General features: G+C 35.4%; 2 long non-coding RNA genes across 3 annotated transcripts in view; both read right to left on the bottom strand.

Annotated features, from left to right (window-relative positions):
- LOC124417806 overlaps positions 1 to 882 on the bottom strand; it is a 38630-nt gene extending 37748 nt beyond the window's left edge. Inside the window, exon 1 of the long non-coding RNA XR_006938681.1 lies at positions 762 to 882. This is a non-coding gene — a long non-coding RNA (uncharacterized LOC124417806). The remainder of the gene's footprint in view (positions 1 to 761) is intronic.
- Positions 883 to 4871: 3989 nt separating this feature from the next.
- Positions 4872 to 17741, bottom strand: part of LOC101751662 — a 33370-nt gene continuing 20500 nt past the window's right edge. For both annotated transcript variants that reach the window (XR_006938680.1, XR_006938679.1), the window contains one exon: positions 4872 to 17685. This is a non-coding gene — a long non-coding RNA (uncharacterized LOC101751662). The remainder of the gene's footprint in view (positions 17686 to 17741) is intronic.

A 17741-nucleotide genomic window follows, 5' to 3' on the forward strand; every position in this document is an offset into this window, starting at 1 on the left:
AGAAGAAGGAAGGATGAACACTACTAGCATTTAAATGTCAGCCTAGGTTGCCTGAAGAGGTATTTATGAGTCTAAACTCTCCTTGCGAATCTAGGCCTTTAATGTTTAATGTGCATGTAACTGATTGCTAGAGTGAGATGAATAATTCACAATTAGCAATGTATTCATCCAGTCTAGCTGATTCTGCTTTCAGGATGTGGAAGAGTATATCTAGATTTCCTGGATTTATTTGTTTTATTCCCTTAGATGTATTGCAAACAGCTTCTATCAGGGATTTGTCCATCTCAATAGAATTCTGAGCTTCATGAATTTAAGTGGAAGAGTTCAGATTTCCAGATATTTTTTTCTGGTCTCTGATTATGGTTTCTAGTAGGTTTTTAACCTCTTGAGTCAGTGCAGTAGATAAAAATATTAAGGAATTTTAAAACACTTTATTTCTCATCCTTTCTAGACACATAACTTTTCAAGGATTCATAGCCTCTGAAATTAGCTTGTTATGGAATATCTTTCCTGAAAACACAATTCATTTTTCATTCATTAGTTTGTAATATCTTTGCATGTAGGATTCCTATGACCTTGTAGAGGGGAAAAAAAAAAAAAAAAAAAAAAAAAAAAGTCCGATACATGGCTTTTAATTGCTTTTGCATTATTACTTATCACCTCTGCATTTTCATGGACTATCAATTTTCCCCATTCCACAGCCACTGCAACACTGAAAAACTGTGAATTCACTGGTAAGGGTCAATGCATGGCGTTCTTACCTCCGTGTCTGGAGAAGTCACCCATTTTCAGGGAGAAGCCTGGATGCAGCTGTTGTTCATTTCTAGAAGTGATATGCATCTCTTAACCTCCTCTTGTATCTCAAGGCATCAAACTGTCACCACAGTAGGTAGTGTTAATCCATTTGAAGAGACTGCAGTCTCTTGAGTGTTTACACTAAACCCTTAATAACACAAAAGCTATTTTTTGAATCAGATTTGTACTTAGGTGTGATGTTTCTGTATTTCCTTTGTACAGGAATAAATGTCACATATTCTGTAAAATGATGCCAAAAAAAGCCTGCTTGCTCAAGCCTCTGTAGAAAATACATGCAAAATGGACAGAAAATGAATACTGAAATCAAAATTGCACAGAAATATTTTACAGTGTTCGTTTAGCTCTTAATGGATAAACAACAAACATGCTAAACAGTTGCCATGCAGAATACATTCACTGTTTGTTTGGCAGTTTAAGGCACCTAATTTACTTCAGAGCAAAATGTTGATCTTTAATTAACCTATCAAGATTTTTATGTGTTGCCAATTAAACTTTAAAAATATTCTCTGGGATAAATATTTTGATAAAACTCCAGTATTTGCCACTTCTTTCCAGCTTTGTACACTGTGACAACAATTCACTAAAACTCCAAAGGGCTAACTGCACATGTAGCAGCAGGGATACTCTAAATGTCCATCTTGGATTTATAATAACAATAATTTTACTTTAATTTCTTCTTTGGACAGCTTCATTAAGCTAATACCTTTTTCCTGTAGGATGGGGATGTCCTTACTGCTGGTGGTTTAAAACAAGAAACATAGTTTTATTTACAATCAGAAATAAGATCTTTGCTCTTTTGCTTAAAATGCTTAACATGCTATTGACCCCATCTTCTGGACTGATTTAGTGTGGCTGTCACAGCAGACAAAATGTCTATGCAAAGACTTCATTCTATGAAGTTTATAGAAGTCCTGAAAACATTAGAGGACATTTCTTATATACATACTTTGCATTTATTATAGCAGTATATTTTGATGTTATGCCACTGGAGAATAAGATAGAAGACAGAATCATGTAATAAATGATCCAAAGTACATAGTGCCTAAATTGCTGCCTCAGCAAGCTGGAACAGAGTGAATGTTAAAATCTCTTTTGATGTTCAGCTGTTAATAGCACATTTTATTTATTATCCAGTTTGGATAAAATATCAAATTTGAATTTCTGTTTTGTTTTACTTTAATTTTTAAAGTTTTCAGATTTTCATAGAATTATATGCCTACTTCTTTAGTATTAAACTTTCCTCCAACCTGAAATAATGATTAAAAATATCTAAAATACTTCCCTATGTTATGGAAAACAACCATAAAAAATTCCTCCTCATGTTTGCTTGCAGGCAATGCTTAAACTTGCTGTATGGATTTTAACTCAGGAGAATAAACTAAATTACATTCTCACTGGCAACATCACTGCACTGAAAATGTGTCTCAGGAGGGCACATACAAGGGAATCCCACAGTAAATTTTGTTTTTCTTTATTTCTGTTTGTAGGAATACTCTCATGTAGAGCTCGTAGAAAGTAGTTATGTTTTTAATCCAATTTATAACATAACATAAATATATGATATTTATGTTTTTGAGTTTGTAACTTTTAGAAAACATTGGTTGCTATGACAGGGAGATAATCAAGCATAAGAAAATTAATCTCTCCTCAAAAATTCAAGCAAATTTTGGTTTCCCTGAAGTTATGGCAAATTAGTACAAAAAGAGGGTGCTTAAAGATTTTGAATGTTTTTGACACACACAAAAAAAGAAGTATCAAGTTTAAACCAGTTTATATGAGACAGATGAAAAATGGCGTTCTAGAGATAGCTACCTCACCCCTTACCCAACCCCCCTCAAAGAACAATCTAATAACAAACTCAAGTGTTTTGTTTTGTTTTGTTTTTACTGGCATAAACTCCCAAAATTCATATAAATTCAAAACAATTTGCAAAAAGTTTCACAAAAGGTCTGCTGTATCAGTAACATCATGTAACATCAGACACTATTTTATTGCTATGAGCTTCAGAACCTCGTCTTCCCAATCTCTTTCTAAAAAGACAGGCTTTAATTTGTAATGTTCATTGCTGCTAGATGATATGTGCCAATAGTTTTAGACTTCCTACCAATAATAAATCAAGTGGTAGATCCTGGTTGTTTGCCTCCTAATTTTAAAAAAGCATGACAACTCTCGTAAATCAAGATGAAATTTCTATCCACTTCAATTTACTCAGTTGCAACATCTCATGAGAGAATCTAGTTACCTTGGGATATTCTCCGTTTTGAATGGTGAGATCAGACATGTTGCTATAAAAATGAGCTTGTTTCCAAGGGAAAAAAAAATGGAAAAGAAACTATTCTTCAGCATCCTTTCCAATTCTTGGCCTGGATATATCAGAATGATATGAGAATTAGACAATTTGTGCATTTTAGCCTACTTGCTTCATATCAGCTTTCATGACTTGCTTATGCCTCTACTGCATGCAGTCTCTCATGAGACTTGAAATCATTAAACATTCAATATCTATGAAAATGCACTTCATCGTTTGCTTTAAATGTAGGAATTCTGCGGTAGTGGTAGCCTTGTCTTCCAGGGTTGGATGGACCAGGCTTTCTGCATGGCCTTAGTGCTATTCACCTACACTGTAGATTGACATTCCTGGCCTTAGCTCCTGAAAATACTTAAGGAACATCACCAGCAGGTCAAAGGAGGTGATTCTGTCCCTCTACTCTGCTTCACCTGGAGTAGTGCATCCAGTTCTGGAGCCCCAAACACAAGACGGATGTGAAGCTGTTGGAGTGGGTCCAGGGTAGGGCCATGAAGATGATCAGAGGGCTGGAGCACTTCCCCTGAGAGAACAGGCTGAGAGAGCTGGGGCTCTTCAGACTGGAAAGGAGAAGGCTCCAGGGGGAATCATACAACAGCCTTCCAGTACCTGAAGGGGGTCTACAGGAAAGCTAGAGAGGGACTTTTTCAAGGGAGTGTAGCGACAGAATGAGAGGAAAGGATTTTAAACTGGAAGAGAGCAGATTTAGATTAGATATTAGGAAGAAATTCTTTACTGTGAGGGTGGTGAGACACTGTAACAGGTTGCCGAGTGAGGCTGTGGATGCCCCTTCCTGGAAGTATTCAAGGCCAGGCTGGATGGGGCTTTGAGCAATCTGGTCTAGAAGGAGGTGTCCCTGTCTATAGCAGGGAGTTGGAAGTAGCTGGTCTGAAAGGTCCCTTCCATTCCAAACCATTCAATGATTCTATGATTCTCTCACAAGTTTAAGATTTTCCATCTAGTTGTTCTTTTAATGGTGTTTGTATACAGCTGACACTGGTGAATGAATGCAGAAAGAACTCTAGAAAAGCACTGAATTGAAATATTTAGTTTCCAGGGGCTGATCTTCTTAGGAATTGGATCCCCAAGGAACTGGCTGAGGCAAAGAACAGTATCTTGTGATGAATGTCTCTATACACTCAAGGCTGTTTTCTGAAACTGTACACTTCTAAAGGAATTTCATGCGGGCACTTGAAAATCTTCGCTATACGAATTGCATTTAATATCTTTGTCTTTCTGCTGAGCATCCTTGGAACCGATCTTGTGAGTATGTACTGTGACAAAACTCACTTCATTCCAGCATGCCTGCTGGCTCTTGCAGCATTGCTTGTTTGATTAAGCATGCAGCCCAAGAGTGGGAGATTGCCAAATCAGTCCAAAATGGTCACAGGAATAAGAAATGTTTGCAACAAACAAGAATAACGATAAAAGGAAAAGAAGAATAGGATCTGCTCTTACTGCTTCATGAGTAACAATGTATGCTTTGACTCCACTTGAATATTTTCTAGGAAGACTGACATATACATTCTGGGCATTTTCTGCTTTTATTTGCCTAAGAGAAGTATCCAATGTTTCAATCATCAATTTGATTTTGTGAGCTATTTTAACCACTGTGTACATCTGCAAATGTTTGTGCTATATAAGCAGAATAATACACAACACAGATGTGAATTTCATTTCATGTCGACTATATACTACAATAATTAAACATATTTTAATCATAAATAAAAATAGAAAACTACAGTCAAAATTTAAATAATCTATTGTCTGTATTAATTAAACTTATGTGTATTTTATTTAAATTGCTCTTCATTATCCAGAATACAATTGAATTAAACTCACACTCCATGGGGAACTTACAGAACTACAAAGGTTCCAATATGTTCATCCATGTAGATGATGATCTATGTAAGACTTCTACTTTTCTTCAGAAGAGTTAGCATTTGAACTTTAATATTCTTAATTTCTATTGAAGTGCTATAGCTGTGTATCAAGAAAGAATCAGACTGTTTATTGTTAGTGTGTTTACCCCCTAAATAATAACCTTTTAGTGCCAATAGTAACATTAAAAGCCTGAATAGAAGAATGAATTGTCAATTTACAGAGATGTTTCTAAGACTAGCTAAATATGGCACGAGACTTAGGGTCACTTTAGAAGTGGATTTTTCCCATGGGCTCATGAAGATAACAATCATGCTTAATTACTGTGCCAATAAGATGCCATCACAAATTTCTCAGAATATGTTTTCACAGAAGATAAAGGTACTTTTGTGCTAATTTCCAAAGTAGTTTTATACATAAGTTACCATGGGGTGGAATTAATTTGTCATTTGTCAATTTCAGGGGAGAAACAAGAAATACCATGTGGAGCAGGTATTTTAGCAGCTTATTTAGGCTAAAAATTGTCATTATTTCTACATGCCTCTGCTGCTAGGAAGATACAGAGTTAACATACAGGAAAGGTTTATTCTTTTTTTTTTTTTTTTTTTTTTTGAACTTACATGTTCTGTGGGAGTAATGGTAGAAAATGAATGTCAACAGCCTCTCTGTGGAATGTATTGGAGTCTCGCAGACATGAAGGAGAGAATGCTTTAAAGAGGCAACTCCTTAGCAGTTGGGCCTATTTAATAGCATCTGCAGGATTAAGCCCACAAGGCTTAGCATACTTGAAAAAAAATTGCCTTGAATAAAGTGCATTGAGTGGGATGTAAACTTTCCTCAAATTTATTTGAAGTTACTGTTGCCATCAGCTGGCAAGCTACCAAATATAGTTGTTTAGATGTAAGAGAGACACAGAGCTATGCAGATGTTGAGCAATAACTGATAAAGATCAGGTTAGTTTGGAGAGAAAAATCCCAGTAGCCTAGCACAGTATCTCCATAACACAAAGCTAATTTTAACCTAGCAAGTTAAACATTTCCAGGGAAGACAAACAGTACAGAAAAATAAAACAAGGTCAGGAGATTAAAATAACATTGCCAAATATAAGTACATGAAAACCAGGACTTCAGTGAACGCTTTGCTTCTGATTTTTGTTAATAATACAAGCTTCAGAGTAGCTACCAGTACCTTCAGATTCATTTTATTCTTACAGCTACTATATCCTGTTTACATTTATGATCAGCTGAATTACAAACAGCAATACTCACCACAGCATTTTATCTCACCATATTTGTGGGAGTCTCATTGCATTTGGCCCATACCACTGCACTCTCATATTCATCCTGCTTGTCTCCCAAAGCTATAGGGAGAACAGGCAGACAGACACATTATCCTTATCTCTAATACATCTCTGGTACATTATGTCTACCGAGGAAAAGGACCTCGTGTAGAAAGGCAGTGCAAATAGATAGCCAGCCTACTCACTTGGCTGTATTGCTTCAGGTCAGAAGTCATGTGTTGTTCTGGCTTATTCAGTTGGAAAAGGTTAATAAAGAAGAGCCCTGCGCTGCCAGAATGCGCAAGAGAAAAAACAGAGGGATAGAGAGAAATGAGACACCAGCTCATCTCTGACAGAGTACCAACCTTTTGGCAGATGAGGGTAGAGAAAAAAGTGTCCAGCTGTGGCACAGAAAGTGTTCTTGGAGGGTTTGCAGGTAATTAATAATGAGAATAGGAAGGTAAATCTGAAGTTTCATACAACCAAGAAACAGAATTTCTGATATACTGCTTTGCACCTCTTCAGTTTGTTCTGCATAGAAATGAAAGTGCTGCAGGGAAATCCCTGTAATGTTTCCTAAAGATTCTGACAGACTGAAATTTACTCTGCATTTTTCCTTTGAAGAGGAAAGAGAGAAAACATGTATGTTTTCTATATACTAATGCATTAAAGATAGGTAATGCTCACAGGCATCTGGAAAGGGACTATCATTGCTCAGAAGGGCTTACAACCTAGCAGTATAATCTCAACAGTATGTTTGCATAGACCTGGACACTCTTCATTCTCTCAGCTTGACACTTTCAATTTCCTTCCTTCAAAAATCCACTTGTGCAAATCTGCTTCTGAAGTAGCTGGTTGTTATGCAGTTGTCAATCAGTTGTCATACTGATAAATACTGTAGCCAAACAATTAACCAGACCCAAAAGAAAACTTCATCAAGTTTCTTGAATAAAGGTTGAAAAATAGCCTCTTGCCTTTAATGAATGAATAAAGACTTCATCTAGTCTGTTTTATTCTTAAATCAAGTTCTGTTTTCCTGAAAATTATTTTAACTCTATTTCATTACTGAATGTCATAAATAGAAGTAATAAAAAGATACAGCATGTTATTTCCCCCTAAAGTGAAGTGAAATCACATCTTATTGTGTTCATAAGCTTTTTAGACAATAACTTTATGATCAAACAGCTGTTGCAACAACTAATTTTATCCTCAGAATCTCAGCTGGTGATTTCTTTTAAAAATACTGATATTATCTTTTGAAATACGAAATAACCTACAAATAGCTACATGATATAGATGTACAATTAACACAAAAGGACAGTGCTGGCACAAAAACAAATAGATATAGACTGTTCATGAGTAAGTTTAGGCTGGAAATTAAAAGGTTTCTAACAGTCTAGGGGTTGTGGCTCAGAAATAGCCTTCCAAGAAAAAATATTCAGCTTTGTACTGGGGGCAAAGAAGAATTTAATTTCTGGAAAAAAAAATCCTGCTGTCTCAGCAAATGTTGCTTTTGAAAAGATATGGTCTTCAGTGTTCTTGCTCAGCATGGGAGGGTGTTAGAATAAACTTTTCTCCTTTTCTTCCACCATTACTTAGCCTTTGGCTTTATAGATCTATAAGAATAGCCTCCTTTAATATCATTTGCAGAAGACTTCTAGATCTTAAACATTTCTTTTTTTTTTTTTTTCTTTTTTTTAACAAACTTTACATGGAGGAAACAAAGATAGGTTTGTTTTCAGAACTCTCACTCTTTGCTACTTGGTCTAGATCATTCCCAGCATTTCATATATTTTTTTTCTTTCCAGTACAAGCTCCCATTTTTATGAGTGGAAATTTTGTTCCTGAGCAAATTCAATTCATCTTTGACTTCTCTCCTCCATGTGAACTACTCTACTCTAACCTGAGTAAAAAACAATGAAGGTTATTTCCAAGTTATTTTGTTAGATAGTCTTTTAGATGAGCAAGTCTTCCCTTCAGTTTATTGTTTCCCCCATGTTAGCCTTTATTTGAAAGCATTTCTATTTCTAACTTCTTTCTGTTTGCTGTAATAACAGAAAGAGACTGTATTCATGCCACGGGTCATATCATTGACGTTCCTCCCCATTCTTCTTTTTTCTTTAATTTTTTCTTTCCTTTTCTGTATTTTCTTTTATTTATTTGTACTCTATGTCTTCTTCAAGGACCACAGCATGTTTCCTGCTTGTTATTCTGTGTAAGTGTCAGAATGCATATCTTATTTACCTTTCTTTGCTGTACCAGAAAGATATTTGATTTTTTATGAGGAAGTCTTTGAACAACACATTTATGAAAAATGACTGGACTGTTTCCTTTTCTTACTCAATTTTTTATCATTTGGAATATATATTCCTGGAAAATTTATTGGACTTTTCTGATCATAGGTCAGTCCCTGCCTGTTGCCTCTACTGCACAGAAAGAAAATCATACATCTCACACAGTCACTATACATCTTACTGGGAGAGGCTATAACTTCCATGTTTAGGAGGACTCATACCTACTGAAGATGCAGTAATGCCTAAATATGAAAAATTTTCTTTGAAGCCATTCACCTCATTCTTCTCTGCAAAGGCTTGAAAACATTGTAAGCATTTGAATTCTGCACTTTTCCTTCATCTCTCACTTTATAAAAGACCTACCTCAACCTGCTTCCATACAGGCAGATGTGAATGCACATATAAGACCTCATGCAAAATCTACATATGTGTATGTATGTCACTGTAGCTTGCCAGTTTGCCTGCTTGGAGTGCATTTCAGGAATAATGCAATAATGTGAAAAAGCTTCACACATTGAATTACAGATTAATAGTGATGATATGAAAATATCAGCAAAGTTCACTTTTCCTCTATGTTCTGCTACAGACTTTATCGTGATCCTCAATAAGCCAGTTTTTCAGTTCTCCTTAAGAAGAGATCCTTCACAAATGCATGAGAAGCATAAATTCACCAGTGAATGGGTAATGCTCATAGGTTATACTGACAGGGAGGTACAAACCTAGCAGTATTGAGTCTTTCTCTGCAAGTTCTGCTGATTCTTTTCCTTGATGTCTTTCCTAGATAGAAAACCAGCAGAGTTTTTCAGACACCAACTTAAAATTATTTGAATGTCTCATTTTTCCAGGCTCAATTATACTCATTAATATTGTGCATAAAACAACATTTTCCATTTATTTATATATGTATGTATATAAAATCTATAAATAGAACCTTTTGACAGTACTGTTTCAATAGCCATTTTGAATCCAAACTTCTTACAGGCTGGTTTTCTAACAGTAAAACTTTGAACATATTTGGCTAATATTTACAGAGTTGTTGGCAGGCTTTGCCCTTCATTTAAACAAAAACAACTTCTTTTGCAAACAGAAACATTTGTAGACCTCTACGTTTTCTGAAACAACAAAAATGTAACAGTTACTTATTTTACCAAAAAAATAGTTCTTCATGCACAACAAGAAATATTTTACTACAAAAAGATAATGCTAGATACATTAGAAAGGTATTGCAACACCAGTATTCAAAGGGATTCTAGATGCTACCACAGTGTTCATGCTTCAGTGTTATTTGAGCACCACCTGCTATAACGCATAGTAATCTTATTATGCATTGACAACTTACACCCTAATGGCTCTGATGGAGCTGTTATGATGTATTGTGTCATATCCTAACAGGGATATAGTGCTAAAAACATCTGTATCTTGACAAGCTTCACACAAATCAGGTCAGAAGGATCTATCACTCTGTATGCTGACAGTGTAAATAAGCAAAAAAGTTTGTATAAAATGAAAAATTAAGTGCTCAGGAGAGGTCCTCTTTAGTAAGAATAATAATACTTTGCTCTTATCTAGATTATTCTGTCTAAAGATCTTGAAAGACTTTGATTAACTGAGCTTTACCAATGCCTCTGTGAGCTAGGAAATGTTTTAATTTCTCCCGTCTCACACTGAGGTACAGATATGTTCTGTGATTTGTCAAGGTCACCTTGCAAGTCTGTGGCAGGGAAGTCAGTGCTCCTTGTTCAGCCCTGAGCCTTAAGCAAAAAAAACGATGCTATCGTTTAGAAATATTAACAAACTTGAATTGCACCCAGTTATCATGTCATTCAATGATCATTTAGTAATGCAAATTCATACTAATTCTAGTGCTAATTCTTCAGTACTAGCAGAGGATAAAACTTACGTCTTTGCCCTTGCCGTTCTTTGATTCCATTCATTAAACTGAGAGTGGTGATATTATTTGCATATAATTTTTGGAATTTAATTTTGAGTCAGGGTGAGAGCAAAAGAAAGATTTTGTATTCTCCTGCCTGTTGGTTCAGAGGTGTCACAAGACTCTGCCTTTACATAATTTAATGCAGTCAGTATGACTGTAGAAAGAACTGCAGCATCATAAAATATAAAAATAGACAGAAAGTGCAGGTGCAAAAGATAATGAGATTCTTGTGTTGGTACAGTCTTTAGTTTTCCCATGGGGAACTGTTTTGAGCCTTTAAGATTTGGGGGAAAAAAAGACAATGTTTTAAATAGAATGAATATTAAAATTGGTTGAAATCTTCTGATCTAAGACACCTGAGAAAAACTGGAAAGTAAGAAGGAGATAGATGCATTCTAGTTGGTGCTCTGCTGGTGCTGTTATAAAGAAGAAGGGTACAAACAGCAAAATATTTTCAAAATAATTGGTGGAGAATGCAGCTGAGGTATCTGTGCAATAGGTATAATTTCCTTCTCACCATGCTACCTCTCATGCTATCTATCAGCAAATCCTTTGCTGCACAAACTTAGATAGTCAACTTTCCAACATTCTTCAGAGGCATGTCTGGACATGTAGCACCATCTTAATTTTCCCTCTCAAAGCACAAGCCACAAAGTATTGCCTTCCACCAGTGCAAGTCAGCCGGAGCAAAAAGGTTCCCTGTGGCTTCTGACAGCACTCAAAGCAGGCAGTCTTACTTTGTCCTTAATCATACTTAGTTATGACATGAAGAAGAGTTAAAAACAGACACCTTAGAGATGACAGATAATATTTTAAAAGACTTCGGCACACATTTAAAGAACCAATAGTTTGTCCTTTTCACATCATTATACTAAAACATAATTGCTGCTGTAGCTCATATGAGGCTTATGAAGTCATGTAATATCAAAACCTAATGAGCGGTTTAATACATGTGCTCTATAAGGTATAAATACAATAATTTCCAGATCACATCCACAAGAGCTGCTTAATGGTCAGTAAAGTAGCAGGAAAAAATCCACGGCCTAAGGGGATGAGAGACTTAATGTCAGTTAATAACATTTCATGCAGCATATACATGTATGCTTCCCCAAGAGAATTGCAAGAGGATAAAAGGATGAAGAGATAATAGATATTCCAATGGCTGTTTTCTACTGGCGTGTCTGCTTATTAAAGAGGAAATCATTCAGAAAATATAATAAATATAATTTATTCAACGATTTTTTCTAATCCACAATTAAATTTTCTCTATTTTTTTTTAGTATTTGAAATGACTTATGTAATGTTTTCTGCACACAAACGCTGGGTCTGAAATGACTTCAGAGATTTGCTGTGTAAGTATTCAAACCTAATCGATTACAGAGGTAGGGAGAGAGAGATTGGGGCTTCAATTAATGTCAATTTAAAAATCAGATATTTGCTTTAAATTTAGCAGTACTTTCAGTTACACTGAAGTTTAATATTACTACTAATACATTTAAGAGTGTGAGATAACAGTTAATTTACTTGCATATTACTATTAACACAGTGTTTTGTTTCTATAAACCTAATTGATGCGGTGTGCTTCATGTGATCATTATTTTCTATAAAATCTAAACAAATACACAATAGGTTTTAGAAAACAATTCTCTTGAATTATTTTTCAGTATTCTTTTAGGGATATGCAGGACAAACTTTAACGTGTTCCTAATTTTATTGCTGTTTGCTTGTCATTAAAATATATATGTTCAATTCATTCAGTGTCTTATGTAAGTTTCCTGAATAAAAACTATTTTCTTAAGTAATATAAAATTGTATTTATATATTTTTTCACATAATTATGTGAAAAAAATTAGAATATTTGACTATTTTTAAATCATCATGTGGAATTCTTTTCATGGGTTACTCAGTTGACCATAACCATAGTCACTGCATAAATTGGGAGTTATCACTATCAAAGGTATATGCTAAAGTTAATATTGGAATAATGCAACAGTCTAAAAAATCTCATCATATATCCACACCTGAATAACGTATGTTACTTATAAAACCATGTCTGAACAGAAAGCCTTTACTAAGATTTCTCCATCCAAGACCTATTGGATACTGCTAATGTCATGTAATTCTTGCACTGCTAAAACTCAACAATCTCACTTTATCATTTATTGCAATGCATAGTTGTTATGTTTGTATTCTCCACTCACATCAGTACCCACCTTAAAGATTTAAATATTTACCCTGTACAACATCAGGCTTCCAAAGCCCAGATATGTAAGAAATTCACAAGGTGTTTGATGCTTCAAAACTGTTCAAAATGAAAGAGAGATTATTATACTTAACAGGTGGAAGTAGTTCAAACACACCTTTTCTCTTTGATATCTGTTTATTATTTTTCACTATAATCTCTTAGAAGCAAGGATTTTAAGGTTTCCTGCACCCTTCTATTAATTCTCTAATTCATTTATATATGTACTTCTGACTCTGGAAAGAAGCACTAAAATATTTTATAATATGTAACCTTCTGCCATAACCAAGCGGCTATTGCTTTCAGTGGCCTGTGGAAACGTAAGTTGGCAAATAAGTAAATGGCATAAGATGTGATATTGGATTCCTCTTCTACTATGTTTGTTATTATTGTATGCCCAGAAGTCTGTTGACACTTTGCTTTCTCATTAATTTGCTGTACATTGCTACCAGTGATGTTAGTCCATAACTGTTACTTATCTTACTGTCTGCAGAAACAAAACCGTACAAGTTTCTTTCTCCATTCAGTCAAGATATCACTAATTCCACTATTTTGAACGAATTGTACTGAATTCTTAGCAATGACTGAATTTTTCAGGACATATCACCTCATTGTTTCTTGATCAGACTTAGCAGAACCTGTATGCTGTTTTGTTTTCTGCATAGGAATCATTCAATACTTCCACACTGGATGAGGTAGCCTGGGTATTGCAAAGGAATATTCAATCCTCATTCATAAAGACACAAAAATTTCAGTCTTGTTTAAAGAGCAGTTTGGACATACTCTGAAAGAAACCACATGCAAAACTCTTTGGCTGGACAAAAATGAGGATACTTAGTAAATTTCCTTCAGAGGAAAGAGTGTACTCGTGCAATATTCAATAGTTGACATTCAAAGAGAGCACATAACTTGGCCACTTTCTGCAGTTCAATCCCCTTATACGCATCCTCAGTGTACAGAATGGTTTTATGAATATTGTCAGTTGATACAACTCTGCCCAGCCTTAAAAGGGTTAAGGGCTCATTTGTGAGAGCTTTACCCCTTCATAAACCTTCCAGTACTGGCTGCTTCCACCTTCTCCAATGACCCCAGTTTCTGAAGTTCACTGTGTAAAGAACTTCATTTCACCAGCTTTAAATAAAACCTCAACTGATTTCAAGTTCCCAGGGGCCTAATATTGTGGTATTTTGTGAACAAATTCTGTGTATTCAGTTTATGACTTATCTACCTTCTGTCATATTCTCCCACAGCCTTCTCTGCTTCTAAATTAAGTCTCCCAGCTTTTTAGTGTGTCTACAGAAGGCATCTGCTCTATCACTTCAAATATTTTACTTGTTTTTCTCCACACTTCTTTCAACTCTGCTACACCCTTCCTTAGATATCTAGACCAAACTACACATGAGACTCAGGGTATGGGTACACCAGTTATGTACTCTGTACTCTCCATTCGGGTGTTCTTTGTTTCTAAGAATAATCTCACTAACTTTTCTAAACATGTCCAAAATTTTGGTGGCTTATTGTCCACCACTTGACACTGAGTCAAGTCTAGTCTGTCTAATATGCCTGACTGAAGCAATACTTTTGATGTAGTTACTTCAAACTGACCTACATATTCTAGTCTATCTACTACAGAAGTGCATCAGGTGTTGGAGTCTCAGTGCTAAATGCCAATGGAAAGATTTCGCTGAGCTTCTCTGCTATGTATTTATCATCCCTTCATGCCCCTCCTACATATTTGCTATGAAGCAGCAAAGTATGAGATGATCTGAAACACAAATATTCTAGAGTACATCCATAGATAGCTGTTCGGTACCATTTTCACAAACTGCATAACCTGTGAGTGTTTAAATACATTTACATCCTTCAGAAAAGCATGAGGTACCAGTTGAGTTCACAAAGTGCAAAACATGTAGAGTTCAATTATAGTGAAGCTTTACTCAGGAGAATCAAATGGCAAATGTGTAATGGAATACTGTCATACCACTTCAACTAAGTCTGCAGCAGCTTCTTTCCCTTCTTAAGGACTTTAGAAATACTAGGTCCTTATTTTTTTTTAAAGTAGGCTTTCAAAAGGATAGAGCCATAATGACACTGAAGTTTCTGTGTGCCTATATGTATGCTGCTCCTATGAAGAAAAATATTTCAATTTTTTGTAGTGTACACAGGCTTTCAGAAAAAGAATGAGATGCACAGAAATGTAAATCAAAAGCTCTCTCTGTCCAAAGAAGAGAGAGATTATCAATTGCTTTTTGTAATTAAAATGATTAGGGAAAATCTGCTATTTTACTAGAACTACTTAAGCTATGAAAAGATTTAGCTCTTACACAAGGCATTATATTTTAAAACATTTACAAACACAAAGCAATAGCAAAACTGAATGATATCTAACCCTGTACAGAGAATCATATAAGCTTATATGCCTCCTAGTCTCTATGTTAGCCTATATCTCAAAAACATAAGAGTGTTCGGACAGTTGAAAGTGAGCATCACAAGTTCTTTACCTCAAAGAATGCCTAAATTAGAATTTGAGATCCCTACCTCCCACAATTGTGCTCCGTTTGTAACAACCTTTTATAAGCTTGGCTCAGAAAACTGTAGATCTGTGTCATTTCATTCAGGAAAGAGAAAAAGGTTTCTCTATGGGAATGAGTATTTCTTTGTATATAAAAAAAAGCTACTACCAATTTATGTATCATGAAGGGCAAATCAGTCATTAGACATTAAGGCAGCTACTTTTTTTTAAAGAGAAATGCCAATTAAATGCCTACCTGATGCATACGTCCAGAAAGAAAGATTCGTGATTTCATGACACCCAGTGAGACTAGTATCAATACCTAGAATCTTGCCATAGAAAGGAAACAGAACTCTAGTTTCAGACATCAAAATTTGTTTCTGCAGAAATATTGTGATATAACTTCAACTACAGCAGAATGTATAAACAAATGCTTATAAGTAAACAATTACATTTCTCTAAACATCTATGACAGTACTTCTAGTAATATCAACATTTCCAGCCATTGGTCTTTCTGATGTGAGCAGTTCTAGCAGATTCAGATAATGTCTGAGGAAGAACAATCATGCTTCTTTTTCACAAGGAATAAAGTTCCACCTTTCCTAATAATTTTAAGAAGTTTATTCTTAAAAGTTATGCAATGATTTTTAATTAGTACACTAATATTTCTTAATGGTAAAGCACTATAAGAAATGTTGGCCATCATCGCTCTTTAAATGAGAAGACAGAAATCACACCACTTTTATAACAGTTCGTTAATTCACATCTGCACAAATAACTGGTTGGGAAGGAATACTGAAGTAGTATTTTGTACCGCTCTATTAAACTCTTTTCTCAAAACTCAGGTTAATTCTTTGCCGGAGCAGAGAAAGTCTGTTTTTTCTGAACCATTAATTAAGCTTTGTGCAGCAAGTGAAACCCCAAAATCATGTACTAAATACACTTCTCACTCCGAGGTGTAATTTCTTCATTAAAAAAATAATAATATTAAAAGAACTCTAAATAACATCCAAAATATTGACAGAGAGCCTGAAAAAATATATTAAATGCTAAATATACTAATGATTCCTTCACAGTTTTCACATTGTTATATGTATTTCCATGTGAGATTTCAACATAACACTTTCACATTTAGTATTTGGCAAACATATCACTGCATTCTCCATTGAAATCTATTCAAAGTCAATTTTACATTCTTCATAGTCCACCTCAAGTTTTTAAAGATTTGGGAAAACTGCAGCAACTGTTCTTTTAGAATCACAGAATCATAGAATCACCAAAGTTGGAAAAGACCTCCAAGATCATCAAGTCCAACCATCCACCTACCACCAATATTTCCCCACTAAACCATGCCCCAGCATCTAAACATTTCTTGAACATCTCTGGAGACGGTGTCTCAATCACCTCCCTGGGCAGCCCATTCTAGTACCTGACCACACTTTCAGAGAATAAATTTTTCCTATTATCCAACCTGTATCTCCCCTGGTGCAACTTGAGGCCATTCCCTCTCAGCCTATCAGTAGTTATGCAGCAGAAGAGGCCAATACTCACCTTGTCACGACCTCCCTTCAGGTAGATGTAGAGAGCGATAAGGTCTCTCCTGAACCTCCTCTTCTCCAGACTATACAACCCCAGTTCCCTCAGCTGCTCTCCATAAGATTTGTGCTCCAGATTCCTTAGGCCTCAATGTCTTTCTTGTAGTTAGGGGCCCAAAACTGAATGCAGTACTCAAGGTGCAAGAAGTTTAGAATTAGAGGCACAGAAGAGCTAGATATGATCTCTGCAAACAACAAAAACTTCAGATCTTTGCCCCTAGCAGTTGTTCAATATACACATCACATCCTAGCAGATTACAGGTTAATTTTCAGCCAGATATGAATATAATTGCCTTTATTCAAAATGGTACAGACATAGTTTCAACATATAAAATATCCATTCCTAGAGTTCTGTAAGACTGTCACTCTGCATGTCATTTTTCCCTGTTAGTCTTTCTAAATTAAAAAAGACCATAAGCTTAAGCTCACCATATCTAAGACCAAACGACAGCTTGAAGTTAATTTGTAGGTCTGTTAAGCTCTGTAACCTCTGGTTGTAGTGAATGTTTCTCCCTTGATCTGACATCTGAGTCCATGAAATATACTGAGAAAAGTTTCCCTAGCAAAGTTGAACATGCAAATATGGGAAGCAGTTGTTGAAGAAATTATTATATACATGACTCAGCACCATTTGTCCAGACTTCTTTGACTTCAACTCCAACATGTGAACTAGTCCCATCTCAAACTCTTGCCATTTGATTTTTCAGATCGTTATAATTATAATCTGAGGAATTTGTCAATATTCTGTTTATGAATTGCAGCAGTAAGACGTGTAGTTCCATGTAGGTTGCTCCCAAAGCAATGCCTCTGATTTATTTCCATGGAAAACTACAACAGATAAAAAGAGCACAATGACACTATTTGTTAAAGCAAATTCTCAGCTA

The sequence above is a fragment of the Gallus gallus genome, chromosome 3 (assembly GCF_016699485.2).
Source record: "Gallus gallus isolate bGalGal1 chromosome 3, bGalGal1.mat.broiler.GRCg7b, whole genome shotgun sequence".
NCBI lineage: Eukaryota > Metazoa > Chordata > Aves > Galliformes > Phasianidae > Gallus > Gallus gallus.